This window comes from Phaseolus vulgaris, chromosome 4, assembly GCF_051622355.1.
Source record: "Phaseolus vulgaris cultivar YP4 chromosome 4, ASM5162235v1, whole genome shotgun sequence".
Classification (NCBI taxonomy): Eukaryota; Viridiplantae; Streptophyta; class Magnoliopsida; order Fabales; family Fabaceae; genus Phaseolus; species Phaseolus vulgaris.
In genome coordinates, this window is record NC_143501.1 from 45059227 (window position 1) to 45075638 (window position 16412).

Here is a 16412-nt window from a genome sequence, read left to right on the forward strand (position 1 = left end):
ATAACTATGTGTCACATGAACGGGATTCTTTTAGTTAAACATTCTTGATTCTTACAATTGAAGAAAACTTTATTTCTTGAGTAGTCTCATATTGTTTGACGAGACAAGTCCAAAATAGTAGAATTAATTATGTCTCTTGTTTGCTCAAATACCCATTTAATACTTGAATGTTCTCACAATGTTTAAGGGTTCTCACAACGCTTGAGTGTTGTAATTGTTATGTCTCTTCCAAAAAGTTTCAACAACACAACATCTTATTTCACCAGTGTTTGAAGCATCATGTCATCACTTGATTCTTGGAGCATAGTTGTATGGTCTCATATGTTCTAGAGTGCATGTACCATTGTCATGATCCTCGCTTGAGCAATCAAACTATTGTAGTTGTTTCAACCATCCCCTCTATAGTATAAGCCAAAACTCTTCATCCATAATGGTGTAGAAACACTATCAGCTGGAGTGTCTAACCAAAGCATGCAGTACCTTGTTAAACTATGTAACAAAAATATTATGATGAAGAAGCCTTGAAATAGTGGATGGAACTGGGGTAGGTCTGGAGGACGTGTGAAATGGTACAGTTTCTTTCATGGATGGATGATGGTATTTTCCAGAGTATATATGGAAGATGTAAATTTATTCAATATAGACGATCTAATATGGTTAACTGTTTGGGGATCGTCTAAGGGTGGTGGTCTAAGGCTAGACAATCTAGCTAGGGTAGACGGTCTAGTTGGGATGGGAGATGGAATGAAATGTAAGTTAGGAGGTGGTGGTGGCTGGTAAAGGCTGCTTTCAAACGTTCCAATTATGATAGAAGGTGTAGCCAGTGGAGATGATGGAATGAGTGATATGGGCTTCACCTTAAATAGTGGAGGTTGTACTCTTTGAAGCTTTAAGGATGGAAGAATAATGTCATCTTCTTCTCCACTAGCCGTGTTTACTTGAAAGATGGGTAATGTTTGCTCTTCCTCTTATTGTATTACCTCCAAAACCCTGTTAGAGCCATCTGCTAGTGCGCTATCTTTTTCAGTAGATTCAACAAGTATAACAACATCAACAACTTCTGTATCAAGACATGCATCACAAGGGTTAGTGCATTCTAAGAACTCATCTATCTCATCCTTTGTACATTCAACTGGATTGGAGAAGTTAAAATCTCCTAGAAGCTCAAGCACATTTTCATCCTCAGTGTTTATATGATGCACAAAATGATTTTTATCAGCAGGTGTCATAGAATCTAATGCCTCTTGATTAAGCAATGATTTTTCCTCAATCAGTGGAGGTTGGAAATTAGTTGGTAATGGTTCAGAGATCCTAACAACCTGCAAATCAACTGGGTCAACATAAAAAACAATGTTGGTGTAGTAATATTAGCGTCTGCAGTGCAAATCATATCATCAGACGATATGCATTTGTTCATCTCAACACATGTTGCACATGTATCATCAAAATTCTTAGCAATATCTTCAACTTGTCTAGCCAATTGACTAGCTTTCTCTTCTAATTTTAATAGACTAGCATCTATGCTTTGTTGAGATTTCATTGTATTTATCACTAATTGTCTCACCAGCTCCTCTAAAGATGGCTCTTCCAGATTATGAGGAATATTATCAGTTTGCAAAAATGGTTGAAAAGGTGTTTGCCTTTCATCAAAATAGTATTGTTGATAATATGGTTGTTGTTAAGGTTGCTCATATGACGGCTGATAATATGGATTAAAATGTTGAGGTTGTTGAAAATATGGTTCACAATGTAGAGGCTGGTCATAAAATTGTGAAGGTTGCTGCAAATATGGCTCATAATGAATATCATAATTGTAAATTTCTTCAGCTAATTTCCGTTCCATTTTAGAATTGAAAACAGAGGATGTATATTATGGACACCAACACCTATTAGACGCCTTAGAGCAAACTCTTTTCTCAAATTGAAAAGCAAACCAAGTAAACTCTCAGGAAAGAGAGGTGAGTCACAAGTGGACAAACTTAGAAACCAAGTCTTTCCTAACCAGAGTCTTCCCTGAATTGCTTTCAATATTAAAAAATCAAAGAGTAGCAACTAAAGTGTTTACCCTAAATGCAAGATCCTATATAAAAAATAAAAAAAAACTAATGCAAATGCTACACTTAATGCTTAAAAAAAATGTAGAGAAAAAAATTATGTTAAAATAAATAAAGAAATAAATAAAATATAGAAAATAAAAATAGTAAACAAAAACAAAAATAGAAATAAATAAAGATGACAAAACAAAATAAAAGAAATAACTAAAAACATAAAAGATATAAAATAAAGGCAAAATAAGATAAAGATAAAAAGATATAAAGGAATAAAATAAAAACAAATCAGAACAAAAAATAAAGATAAGAGATATAAAGAAAGAAAATAGAACAAATCAAAACAAAATAAAGATAAAAGATATATAGAAAGAAAATAAAAACAAATCAAAATAAAATAAAGGTAAGAGATATCCTAAATATTAGATTTTTTATTATTTTATTTTTTATATTTTTTTATTTTATTTTTCGTTTTTTTTATTGCTATAATAAATAAATAAAAACTAAAAGGAAGAAAACAAAGGTTAAATATGCAGAAAAAAAATTAGGAAAAATAAATTATGCAGATAAGAAAGAAAAACCTGATAACCAAAATCAAATTGGATTCCCTGACAACGGCGCCAAATTTGATAGCTGTCGTTTTGCTGTCAAATTAATATGATTCTAACGTAGACTTGTCTAACACTAGAGAGATGATAGTATAATTGTGGACAAATGTCCCCAAGTCGTCTCCCAACGAATCCAATAGTAAAATCAGTTGATCAGGGTTTAAAATCTATCTGCAAGCAATAAAAGTTAGCAATAACAATAAAGATGAAAAGGGGTTTTGAGATAGTTGTGCAAAAAATATAAAAGAGATTAAAATAGCAAATAAAAAACGGTTGATCCCAAGTTCTTCCACCATTGAATTCTTCACAGGTTCTCTAAAGATTAATCTTTTCTCAATCCTCCAACAGAGCTAAACCAGATTGAACATGCGCCGATCTGATTCAACTAAAACTCACCAGTAAAGCATGCGTCTACTAGTTTAATCAATACCCACTTTGTTCCATGCGTATACTCCATGGCAATGCTTACCTCCTCTCCCTTGAATCATGCGCCCAAGAAATTAATTAGAACAATGTGAACTAACTAAGAAACCAAAGTTTAAGATAAGGAAGACTCTCAATCATGCGTTCAAGTACAACCTCTCACAAAAACCAGTTTTCCAGGAGATTAGACAATAAAAACAATAGTTATAGAGAATTAAAAATCGAAACTTTTATTGAACAAAACCTCAAAACTCAATGGGGAATTACAAAAGAATCAACCAAAAAGGTTTAGCCTTCCATGCGGAGGCAAAAGAAAAGAATTACTAAGAAGAAAATAAACTAAGAAAATCCTATGAAGCTCTCCTCTTCTCCTTGATGCTTGTGTCCTTTTATAGGCTTTTTTGCTCCAAGGATCTTGGGAAAATATTGTAGTTTATATTTTGTTAACAATTTCCACTTTCCATAATTCTTTTTATTTTGCAGAAGATTTGCTTGCAATTCTGTTTATGGGATATTGTAGATTTTATTTTCTCTTTCTTCTCCTCAGAATTTGTTTTCTGTTTTGGTTCAAGAAACAACTTGGACTTTTGCATATTTGGCCCATTCACAAAGGTAGATGCTTCCTCCAGATAATTTACTCTAAAAACACAAAATTAAAAATAATAATAGTTAAGGCCTAAATAAACCCAATTATAAGAATATTAATTAAAACAATGGATTTATTTATTATTATAGTCCAATAATCTATAAATAAGGCTAGTGAGTGTGAATAAATATATGCTCATCAATAAGATTCATGGTCATAGTAAGAATAAAAAAAAAATTTGTTATAAATTTAAATTAACTATTTATTCATACACATAAATCACTCATATTTTATTATTTATAATTTTTTTATTACAAAGGTAAAATTGAAAATTTATATTTTATATCTTTAAAAAAATTATAAATATTCTATCGACCATTACATTACTCACAAATTTCAATCAATTCTTCACCTCAATCCAAACACAATCACTTCTTTCACATTTCTCTTAAATCTCACACGTGCATTCTCTCAAATATTCATACTTTGACTTCTCAATTCAAACACAACCTTAAAAATAATGTAACGTAAAACTAGAAAAATTATGATCCTAAACTATAATAATAAGAATATTCTAATTCGAAATATATTCAGTGGAAGTATTGATTATGTTATAGGAATCTGAAATGTTTTTGAAGGGTCTTTAATTTAAAACTATAGGATTGAGTTCAACTAGAAAAAGAGAATGGGAATTGAAATTTTACCAATTTTTAAAAGTGAAAAACAAAAGTTTTGATCAATTTTTTTGAACAAGATATCAATACGTGGAGAGAAAAATAAATTCAAAAGAACAAGACAATTAACAATATATCAAGTAAAGAAGATTGAGAGAAAAAAGAACACCAAGGATACATATAGTATTTTTCAATTACTTTAGTTAATTTTATTTACTATTACTTTTAAGTTTTACTAGCAATAAAAAAAAAAGAAAAAAACCAAGAATTATTGTCATACAATACTTGAGCCTCTTATGACATCTTATTAGTTGACATTTTGTTTTATTAATAATGAATTAATCAAATAAAATAAACAATTTAGAGGTGTTTTAACTCTTATACAAAATCTCCAACCAAAACTAGCTTTATATCTGAGGAAATAATTGTTCCACCTTAATTTAAATTCCAAGGATGTATCGGAAGATTCTACCTGTTGTACCTTCCTTCCTTGAGAATTTCATAAATAAGTCTAAATGTCAATCCTAAAAGTTAAGATGAAAAATACTGTAAAAACAACTTGGAAATCTTGTCTAATTTTACAACTTTATTAGAAAAACAAAAATCATTACAAAAATACAATCACCTAGAGAAAAAATAAAATACAATAAAATAACTACATACTTAGTTGATTACTCAAAATGTTCTTGTTGTAGCAAGGTAATGATAGAAAAGAGTTCAAACAATAATATGAATAAAACACAATGTTTTATTCGAGCATGGGTCCCTCTTAACAGGTAAATTAATTTAAAAATAATGCAATTGATGTCAAACAATTAGATTTTTAAATGAGAGATATAAAGTTTTAGAACATGATCATGTTTTTTAAAGTTTTTCCAGCAAAACAAAAATATTTTATCATAACATACTTGAAATCACAAAATGCCCAATACTTCTTTCAAAAAGTTTCCTAATTTGACATATGATCAAATCAAGGCATAAAAAGGACTTACACAAAAAATTAAGCATGGAACACATGATTTAATCACACAACAACCAATCTTGACTTGAATTTTCATCCCTTAAATCTTGTGACAAAATATCTTTTCACTCAAAATTCTCATTCCTTACCCATATATATGTCTTTATCAATTGGTTAGAATCATCAAATACATTTGTATATAGTCTATACATATCACCATTTCGCATGTAGTAATGGTGGTCTTAATCAATTGGAGTACAATGCAAAACTTTGAAACAAAGAAAGCAAGAGGAGCACTGCAATCTTCTCAAATAATGTTAGACCACATAAAACTATTAATGGAGAAGCATATAGGAGAATTCACATTGGGCCTCTCATAAGGTTAATGGCTATAATGATTAAAAAAGAAGAAGTGATCACGAAAAAGACTATCCTCTCTTATGGAATGTAAAATGTTAAAATGGTCCACTATTACAAGATAGAGTCATAGCTTATTTGGATCCTTGGGAGACCAAGCACAAAGTCCAAGGGGCGGTGGATATGGGAGAATTTGTAGAGTCCAAGAGGCATTACTTTAGAATTAGGTGCAGCTATTTTACTTTTGTTTTCATTAGCGTTTTAGTATTCGTGGAAAAATAGATTTCATCTCTCAAAATATTTAGTGACTTTCCTTTAGTCTTTAGAAACACATTTAAATTTTTTTTTATTGGAAGATGCATCCATGAACCACAGTCTTCCTTCAAAGAGTATTAGACCCACATAGGACCACTTTAGGATATTCTATACAACTTCAATGAAGCTAGTAAGAAATAAACTTTAAGTCTAAGTCAACCTTATAAAATCGGTTTATAAAGTGAAGTCTGCACTCACTTATATACTATAAAATGTCATTATCTCTATTTGATGTGTAATTTTCAAACATAACCTATACAACGTCCCTTTTATTTTAGGATCCTTATATGTAATTACCTATATAGATCCATCCACATGTAATAATATATTTATTTATATGTAGGTAATTATATTATGAATTTATATGCAAACAATTATATATGCGAATAAAATCACATGAAGTTACCTACAAATTAGAAATCCTCAAGTATTTTACTTACTGTTGGGTTCAATAGTGTCAAAGTTCAAGAGGGGGGGAGGGGGGGTGAATTGACCTTTTATAAGTTTCGCACAAAATCAGATATTGTCACAGTACACAAAAAATAAATTGATTTATTTAGCAATGAACAAATTTATTTTTATACTGTTTATGTACTTTAAGGCGTTTATGGCTATTGAATAATCTTTTATTTTATGATCGAGTTAGGTGATCTGCATGCAAGGTTCAAATTAATTTTTGCAGAATTAAAACAATGAGCTTCAGCAGTTAATCCTAATCTTTGAATACAGAGCCAATACTTGTTATTTAAAAACACTTGTCAGATTGTATTATCTTTCACAGAGCATGAAATTCACTAATGTTTCACCACATATGGATTTATGAAGAAGTTCTTTAGAAAAACAAGAACAGTATATACGTGCCCAGAAAGAACATATTCAATTACAATTGAACAAATTTATTTCTTGGTAGTTTATTTTATTCAGCAGTTATTGAGTGCATGGATTATGAGAGAATGAACACAAAGTAATTATACTGGTTCACTCCAATGAGCTACATCCAGTCTTCACCTAATCCAAGGTGAAATTCACTAAAACACAATTCAAACAATTACAAAACACCACAGTTCTTGAACCCTACAAGAACATGACAAACCTTGCTGAAAAACACTATTCCAGCACACACAACTCTTCAAGAAACCCTATCAAGAAGAGTTTACAACCACACTTTTACAAGGAATGAAATATGAAACGAATACACCTGATAGAGGATGCAGAAATCTACCTTAGACCAGTAGAACATATTGCTTACACAATAACAACACCTTTAACCAAGCCTTAGAGCCATCCAAGAACAAGCACACTTTTGATTTGTAAAATCTTTCAAGAACACATGCTAATTCTCTGTAAATCCTTAATTCTCTGTTGTAAAACTTGTTTTCTGAATTGTATGATTCACCTTTGAACGTAAGAACAAAATCTCTTTTTATAGAAAAACAACTTATAACAGATTTTCAAAAAACCGTTAAAGCTGTTATAAAAAGAACAGATTGAAAATAAAATGAACAAATTTATTTTCAAAAGCAGTAAGCGAATCTCTTATGTAAAGGGGACTTAGTCAAACACTCTGGTGCAAGGATAAAATGAAAAAACCTTTTAAGGTAAACATAGCACCAGACTAAAAAGAATCTATTCATTTACAGATGAACAGATTTATTTTTCAAAACGATATCAGAAAATTTTTAACAAGTAAAACACAGTCGTTTTGATGGAATGAGGATTTAGTTAAAATACTTGATGCACAAACCATGATTTTAAAAAGACTTAGTCAATGCATCAGTTTAAAAAAGAATCTATTCATTTAGAAAAGAATAGATTCATTTTTTATGCAGTAAGGGTATTTTTGCAAAACATGTGAAAAACAGTTTTAGAAAACTTGTGCTTGCTCTTATCACATGGTCAGGGGTTAAGAGGTGAGTTACTTAGCAAAAAGCCTACTCTAAACAACATCTAAACTATGCCTAAGACATTCTTAAAGCAAATGTAAATACAAATGAAATTTACATAGATGGCTTCATCAAACACATGTTTTGAAGGGGCAACAACCATCTTCAACAATCTCCCCCTGTTTGATGGAGACAAATCCCCACAGCTCCGTTGCTTTAAGAACTTGTACTGCACCAAATACCAAACCAGAAAATTGAAACATTGCATAACATGTGAATGAGTTTTAAGGTGCAGAATGTAACTTCCTGTTTCATCTATCTTCACCTAGCATGGTGAACTATTTTTCTCCCCCTTTGGATTCATCAAACAACATTTAAGCATAGAGAAAGATAAAAACAGAAACACAACCATAACAGTCCAGAAAACAAATACAAATTGTTCAACATTACAAAAATATAAACTGATGAAAGGAAAGCATGGAAAGCAAGATACTTCTAATCTTTGTAATATAACTCTGCAAGCTGCAACTGAACTCCTTCAATTTGATCATCAAGGTGCTGAAACCTTGCTTGATTTGTCTCAAAATATGCTCTTTGTTATGCTGTCATGGCATCAAGGCAATACAGAACTTGCCTCTCAAACATGGATAAGGGTTCACCTCTGTACTATGGGGTTTGATAGGCAACAATAACATTCTGATGAGTTGCAGCAGCCTCTTCATGCATTGATTGGGGAGCAGGCGAATCTCCTCTGATTTCTATAAATGGAGAACTAATCTTTTGACTTCCATCATGATCAGCAGATGGCTCTTGCCTGTAGGAGTGATGGATAACATAGCATGAATGTTCTGCGGCTTGAATAGTGTCATCTTCCATGAGAACAACGTCATCTCCATCTTCATTGTTGAGGTTTGAGGCTCCATGTTCTTCTTGAGGATTCTTGCCTTTGAGAATCACCCAGCTGTCCTCCACTTTATGAAACCCCATTTTTGTGAGAGTTGAGTTATCAATCTCACTCACAGCTTTGATGGTTTCATTTTGCTCATTAGAAGTGTCAATGCCAAAGTAGTCAATCAGTTTTGAAACAAGTATAGCATAAGGAAAGCGATAATAAGTTAATCTTTTGGATTTCAGCATATGCTCATTGATGATATACACCCAGTTAACCTTGATCAGATTCATGATGCAGTATAAAATGATTAAATCCTCTTCATGTAGAACAACATGATGCGTACCTCTAGGGATGAGCTGTCATGCTATTATGTAGGCAACAAGTTGTGGTGTTAGGTTCAGATTACCTGCATGGAATCTGCTTATGCTCTGGGCAGGGTTCCTCATACAACTTCTGTAATACTGAATTTTTTTGAACTCCTGAATCCCACTTGTGTTTCCTTTTCCAACCTTTAGACCAGAGTACTTGATTCCAGCCACTGAATTCCAGACTTCACTGGTGACTTTCATTTTGATCCCTTTCACATAGGATACAATGTTCTTTCCATCCAGAGTTAGATTTGTGTAAAACACCTTAACCAAGTCAGGGTATACATTACCAGTTAATTCCAACAGCTTTTTCAGTTTCTGATGCTTCAGTGCAGACCTTGTTTCAGCCAATTTTTCAGATTTCAGCCAGTTGAAATCCAACACCTTGGGTATGTTAATATGTTTTCTGCTCATCTCGTGAATGCAGGCATTGATACCTTCTTCATCTCCAGCGAACCAGCCTTCTAGCACTCCTTGAAAGGTGCTTTGCATGTCCTGGTTTTTCTTCTTTTGTCTTGAAGAGGAAGCCATGGTTGAACCAGAATTTTTCTCGTGATTTAAATGGTGAGCAACGAATATGGGCAGTCAATGTGGGTAGCAATTTCACACAGGTTTATATTGAGGAATGAATAGGTTGATAGAGAAGTTAAGAGCAGATATGCACAAGGATTTTATTCTCTGAAAATGTGCAGAGAATCTTTGAAAATATGCAACAAATATTTGGGGTCACGATGCACACATATCACACCTTCATTGAGCAACCAATGCATCAAATCAGTTACATAACCATGACCAAAACCGTCAAAGGTACAATGGTTAATACCCACTAAGTCAGTCAATAAGTCAAAGTTCACTTTCTCTTTCCTAGTCATCAAACCATATCAGTACCAAAAATAAACACATTTAATTGTGAATAACCATATTTAATTTTACACTACGAGGCACAATTAACATTTATAATTCTCAATTCATTGAGCAGAAAATTAAACCTATCTTTAGCCAATGGTTTTGCAAACAAATCTGCAAGCTGTAAATCTGTACCAATGAACTTAATCTCACATGTTCCATTTGATATGTGTTCCCTTAGAAAGTGATGCCTAATTTCAATGTGTTTGGTTCTTGAATGCAGGACATAATTTTTGGTTATGTTGATGGCACTTGTGTTGTCACACAACAAAGGTATATGGTTAAGTAAGATACCAAAGTCATTCAATTGTTGTCTTAGCCATATGGTTTGAGCACAACAACTCCCTGCTAAATGTACTCTGTTTCAGCAGTGGAAAGAGCAACACATGCCTGTTTTTTGCATTGCCATGAGATCAAACTTGATCCAAGCAAGTGACAGGTACCACTGGTGCTCTTCCTATAAATTGTGCAACCTGCAAAGTCTAAATCAGAATAGCCAGTCAAACTTAATGAAATGTGTACCACCCTGGTAGTCGGAAGTGATGACGTGGCATCAAGCTATAGTATAGGCGTATTGACAAGACGCCAGATTGGCAGAAGGAAAGGAGGTCGGGGGGCTCGTGTAGTCGCCAGTTATGTAGTTGGTGTGCTCCGATCTCCAGCATACCAGAACCGGCGATCACCGGGTTAAAGATGAAGTCGCCAGATGTAAACTCAGGCGACCAAGGGATTGGAGATCGCCAGAGCAAGCACATCGCCGAAGATGAAGGTGGTGCAGATTATGAAGGCGGCCGGCGAGACCACAGGGAAGGTGTACGAAGGCACCCTAACTCGCCAATTCTAGTAGAGATCGCGCTCCCAAGTTAGCTATGCATTGGACAGTACCATGCATAAGTAACTTAGCCAAAAGAGAGTCAGAAGCAGCGCCCAAGTCAAGGAGGCTCCAGATGATGGCACGTGTACGACTGGATGCGAGCCACGTGTCCAGCTGCGTAACTGCCAGGAGAGAGAAAGTGACCAGGTATAAAAGGGTTTCCCAACGAACTTTCGAGGTACGCACGTTCAGATTGTATTCTTTACGCTTGCGAGTTCTTGAGCATACTGTGAGAGAGAACATTGCACGATTCCTTGAGAGTTCTTGAGTGTTTGCTCTTGAAGTATTTGGTGGTTCAGTCACTGACTTGGGCGTTGGAGTGCGATCGGCCGCAGCGGCGCCGCTCTGTTCTTTTGCAGGTTCTTGAGGTGGATCGTGACGAAGGACGGAGGTTGAAGCGGTGCGCACGTCGATCCAAGTTTGGCGAGGCAAGTTCCAACGTTCTGGTCAACAGGCAGGATCATCAGGCGCCCACCGTGGGGCCGTGTAAAACCTGTTCCCATCCACAGCGTGAGTTCTTGGAGGTTTTCGTAGTTTCCTGCGTGGTTGTGTGCTGGTGCAACCATTGTTCGCTGTTCGTTTGAGATTTGTTCGGTGATTTCGCATTTTCCACCGTTCGTTTGGGTTTTTGTTCGGTGAAGTGAAGTTTTCTGCTGTTTACGCGAGATTTGTTCGGTGAAGTTTGAGTTCTTTGGCTCGTTTCGTTATCCGTGGGAGAAGCGGTAGTTTCCGGTGGAGTTGCAGGTTTCTGTGGAGGTTCGCTGTGTTCTTGAGTTTTCTTGCGGAGTTTCGCGCAGTTTTGACTGATTGATCGCTGAGTCGATCGTCGCTGAAGGAGGTGTTGTTCATTACTCTCCGCGATTTGCTAAGTTTCCATGAGAAAAATGAGAAGCAACCGTTCAAGTCCAATTGCGCCCGTTGCTGCTGAAGGCGCCGCCGCCATGACCATGGCGCAGATGGTAGAGATTATGCGCTCGCTGCAGGCAACTGTAGAAGCCTCGCGCATAGAACAGGCGAGAATGCATGAGGACCTGGCCGCCTCCCGGGCCAGGAATGATGAGCTTAGCAAGGTGACCGAAGAGCTGCGTCAAGCTCTTCAGGAGCAGCAAGGGCGTCCTGTTGCTGAAGAGGTCGCGCCGTCAACGCCGCCTCGTGTTTTTCCCATGCCTTTCGCTCAGGCGGTTACTGACACGCCTATTCCTGCGAGTGTGGTACCTGTCAAGGCTGTTTTTACCGGCGTGGAGGATCCTGAGGCTCATCTCACCACGTTCCATACGCAAATGATGCTGTCAGGAGGATCAGACGTCGTATACTGCAAGATGTTCGTGAGCACACTCCAGGGAATAGCGCTGGAATGGTTTGTGAGCCTGCCTAACGGTCACATTACCAACTTCCAACAGTTCTCGAAGATTTTCGTCGAGCAGTACATCGTGAATAAGGCACCGCCCAGGGTGTCTTACGATTTGTTTGATATAAGGCAATATCAGGGAGAGTCCCTCAGGGACTACTTGAATCGCTTTGGGGCGCAGATGGTCAGATCGCCGGCTAAAGATGAAGAAATGCTGGTCTATGCATTTAAGAAGGGCGTGCTGCCGGGACCATTCTGCGAGGCATTGATCAGGGCTCACCCCGCCACATTTGCTGAGGTTAGGCGACTTGCGGTGGCCCACATCGCCGACGAGAGTGAAGTCGCCGAGAAGAGAGGAAGCGTGGCTCCCGCTAGGCCACGCGCCCAGACCAGGATCCAGCCACAGAGGGTTCTGGAGACAGCGGCGGCCAGAAGGGATCAGAGGACTCGCCACCCTTATGATCCAAGGAAGAACAAGGGCAGGGGCCAAGGGCGCCAGCAACCAGCACGCCGGGAATACAATCGCCCGCCTAAGCACAAGTTTGTCATGGGATTGGCGGACCTGATCGCCATTCCCAATATATCTGCTAGGTTGAAAGCGCCAGAGAAGGTGGGCGACAAGGTGCTGGGGCCAAAGCCAGACGCCTGGTGTGAGTTTCACCAGGGCTTTGGCCATACAGTGGATTCGTGCTTGGCTTTAGGATACCAGCTCGACGATCTGGTCAAGAGCGGGTTCCTAAATGACTATTTGCTAGATAGAAGGACGGGGGGCGCGTCGAGCTCCCAACCAGCAGGTGGAGAAGCTCAACAGCACAAGATGCCTACGCACGGGGAAATCCACACCATTGCAGGGGGTTTCTCAGGGGGTGGATGCACCGCATCACAGAGAAAGAGGTACGCGAGGTCTGTGATGACGGTGGATATGTTTGAAGACCACTCGCCTGAAGTGGACATTACATTCACCAAGCAAGATCTTCGGGACATGGTGCCTCATGACAACGATCCCATAGTCATCTCGTTGATCACAGCAGGAAGAAAGGTCCACAGGGTTCTGGTGGACCAAGGAAGCTCGGCAGACGTGATGTTCTGGCCGACTTTCACGCAGTTGGAGCTGCCCCTTGACCAGCTGAGGCCCTATGGAGGGTGTTTGTATGGTTTCGCTGGTGACCAGGTGGAGGTCAGGGGGTACATAGAGTTGAGGACTACGTTTGCAGATGAGGCGGGTTCGAGAATGGAGAAAATCAAATACCTTGTTGTAAACGCTCCTTCAGCATACAACATCCTGTTGGGAAGACCCACACTCAACAGGATAGGCGCTATACCATCGACCCGGCACATGAAGGTGAAGTTGCCGTCTATGGAGGGGGTGGTGATCACCATCAAATCCGATCAGAAAGAAGCGAAGAAGTGCTATGAGAATAGCCTGAAAAACAAGAGATCGGTGAGTTACGTAACGACCACCCCGCCCCCCGGTGTGAAGCCCAGATCGACGGTAATAGAAGAGACCGCCGGAAGAGACGTGGAGATGGTGGATGCTGAGCTAGGGGAGGGGAATGCCGGTCTGGAGGAAGAAGAGGCAAGGAATCGCCCTGAGGAAGCGAGAGAACTGGGAATCGCCAGGGCGGTGATCGCCAGAGAAACCATACCAAAACCCGTCGAGCAGTGGCTCGAGAGAGAGATCGGGGGAAAAATCTTCAAGCTGGGAAGATCCCTGGAGGTTGAGCTCCAGGACCAGATTGCCAAGGTGATAGAACGGCATCTGGATGCGTTTGCATGGTCCGCTTCGGACATGCCCGGGATCGATCCCGACTTCCTGTGCCATCATCTGGCGATGGACAACTTGGTGAGACCAGTGCGACAAAGAAGAAGAAAGTTCAACGAGGAGAGGAGGCAGGCGATTAGGGACGAAACACAGAAACTCCTCGCTGCAGGCCACATCAGGGAAGTTCAGTACCCTGAATGGTTGGCAAATGTCGTGCTGGTGAAGAAGAGTAATGGGAAATGGCGCATGTGCGTTGATTTCACTGATCTGAACAAGGCTTGCTCAAAGGATTCATATCATTTACCAAGCATAGACGCCCTGGTGGATAGTGTTGCAGGGTGTAAGTTGTTGAGCTTCCCGGATGCCTTCTCGGGGTATAATCAGATCAAGATGCACCCCATGGATGAAGAGAAGACTGCCTTCATGACCGAGAGATCGTGCTACTGCTACAAAGTGATGCCGTTTGGGCTGAAGAACGTGGGGGCCACGTACCAGAGGTTGATGGATCGAGTACTTGCACCGATGCTGGGAAGGAATGTGCAAGCGTACGTCGATGACATGGTCGTGACCTCGCCAGAAAAAAGCAAGCACGTCGCAGACTTGGAGGAATTGTTCACGACGATCGCCAAGTTCAAGTTGAAGCTGAATCCAGAGAAATGCATCTTTGGCGTGGAGGCTGGAAAGTTTTTGGGTTTCCTCTTGACTGAAAGAGGAATAGAGGCCAACCCGGATAAGTGCGCCGCCATCTTGACGATGAGGAGCCCAGCTACCGTGAAGGAAGTACAACAACTAACAGGTCGGATGGCCGCCCTGTCTCGCTTCGTGTCAGCTAGCGGAGAGAAGGGCCATCCCTACTTCCAGTGCTTAAGGCGCAATAACAAGTTTGCTTGGACGAAGGAGTGCGAGGAAGCCTTCGTCAAGCTGAAGGAGTATCTGGCGAGCCCGCCGGTTTTGTGTAAACCGCTGGTGGGAACCCCTCTCAGGTTGTATTTTGCTGTAACTGAGAGGGCGGTGAGTGCGGTGCTCGCCCAGGATCAAGGTCAGGCTCAAAAGCCTATTTATTTTGTTAGTAAGGTGCTGCAGGGCCCCGAAACGAGATATCAGGCCCTGAAGAAGGCTGCGCTGGCTGTGGTATTTTCGGCGAGGAGGTTGCGCCACTATTTCCATAGCTTCACAATTCTGGTGATGACTGACCTGCCCATCCAGAAGGTCTTGAAGAAGCCTGACGTTGCGGGAAGGATGGTGAAGTGGGCAGTAGAGCTGTCAGAGTTTGATATTAAGTATGAACCCCGAGGCCCGATTAAGGGGCAAATCTTCGCAGATTTCGTGGTCGAGCTCTCGTCTGAGGCGACACGAGTTGAAGGGGACGACTTCCGTTGGATACTCTCGGTGGATGGATCGTCGAACCAGCAGGGTAGCGGTGCTGGAGTCATTTTGGAAGGAACCAACGGCGTGCTGATCGAACAATCTTTGAGGTTTGCCTTCAAAGCCAGTAACAATCAAGCAGAATATGAGGCGCTAATCGCCGGGATTTTGCTGGCAAAGGAGATGGGAGCGAGGGTGTTGATGGCTAAGAGTGACTCGCTGCTAGTCACAGGGCAAGTAACGGGCGAGTTCCAGGCTAAAGATCCACAAATGGCGGCTTACCTGGAGTATGTGCGGGAATTGAAAAGTTCTTTTGCCTCCTTTGAAGTGGTGCATGTGCCCAGAGAGCAGAATGCCCAAGCTGACTTGCTAGCTAAGCTCGCCTGTTCAGGCAAGGGGGGTAGGCAGAGGACGGTGATTCAAGAAACTCTGAAGACGCCGAGAGCATTTGTGGCAGATCACCTGGTTCTTCAGATAAGCAGGTCGACGGAAAAAGCGGCAAGAAGCCACAAGTCTTTGACGCAAGAAACATTGAGATCGCCAAGAATTAGAGCATGTCGAGGAGAGAAGGTGAACATGACGCAGGTCTGTGCTACCCATGAGCCAGACACCTGGATAACACAGTACAAGCGGTGCCTGGCAGATGGCCTTCTCCCGCTGGATCCGACAGAGGCTAGGAAGATAAAGAAGAATTCTAGCAAGTTCACATTGATTGATGGCGAGTTGTACAGGTTCGGGTTCACTCACCCACTCCTGGAATGTGTGCATGGCGAGAAGTGCACGAGAATCATGGCAGAGCTCCACGAAGGGATATGCGGAAGCCACGTCGGGGGTCGAGCTCTGGCCGCAAGGACTCTCCGTGCAGGGTACTACTGGCCATCGATGAGAGAAGACTGCAAGAGGTATGCCCAGTGGTGCAAACAATGCCAACAGCACGCCGATTGGCACAAGGCGCCTCCCGAGGAGTTGAAGTCGATTTACAGCCCTTGGCCGTTTCATACGTGGGGAATCGACATCCTGGGGCCATTCCCGCTGGCGATCA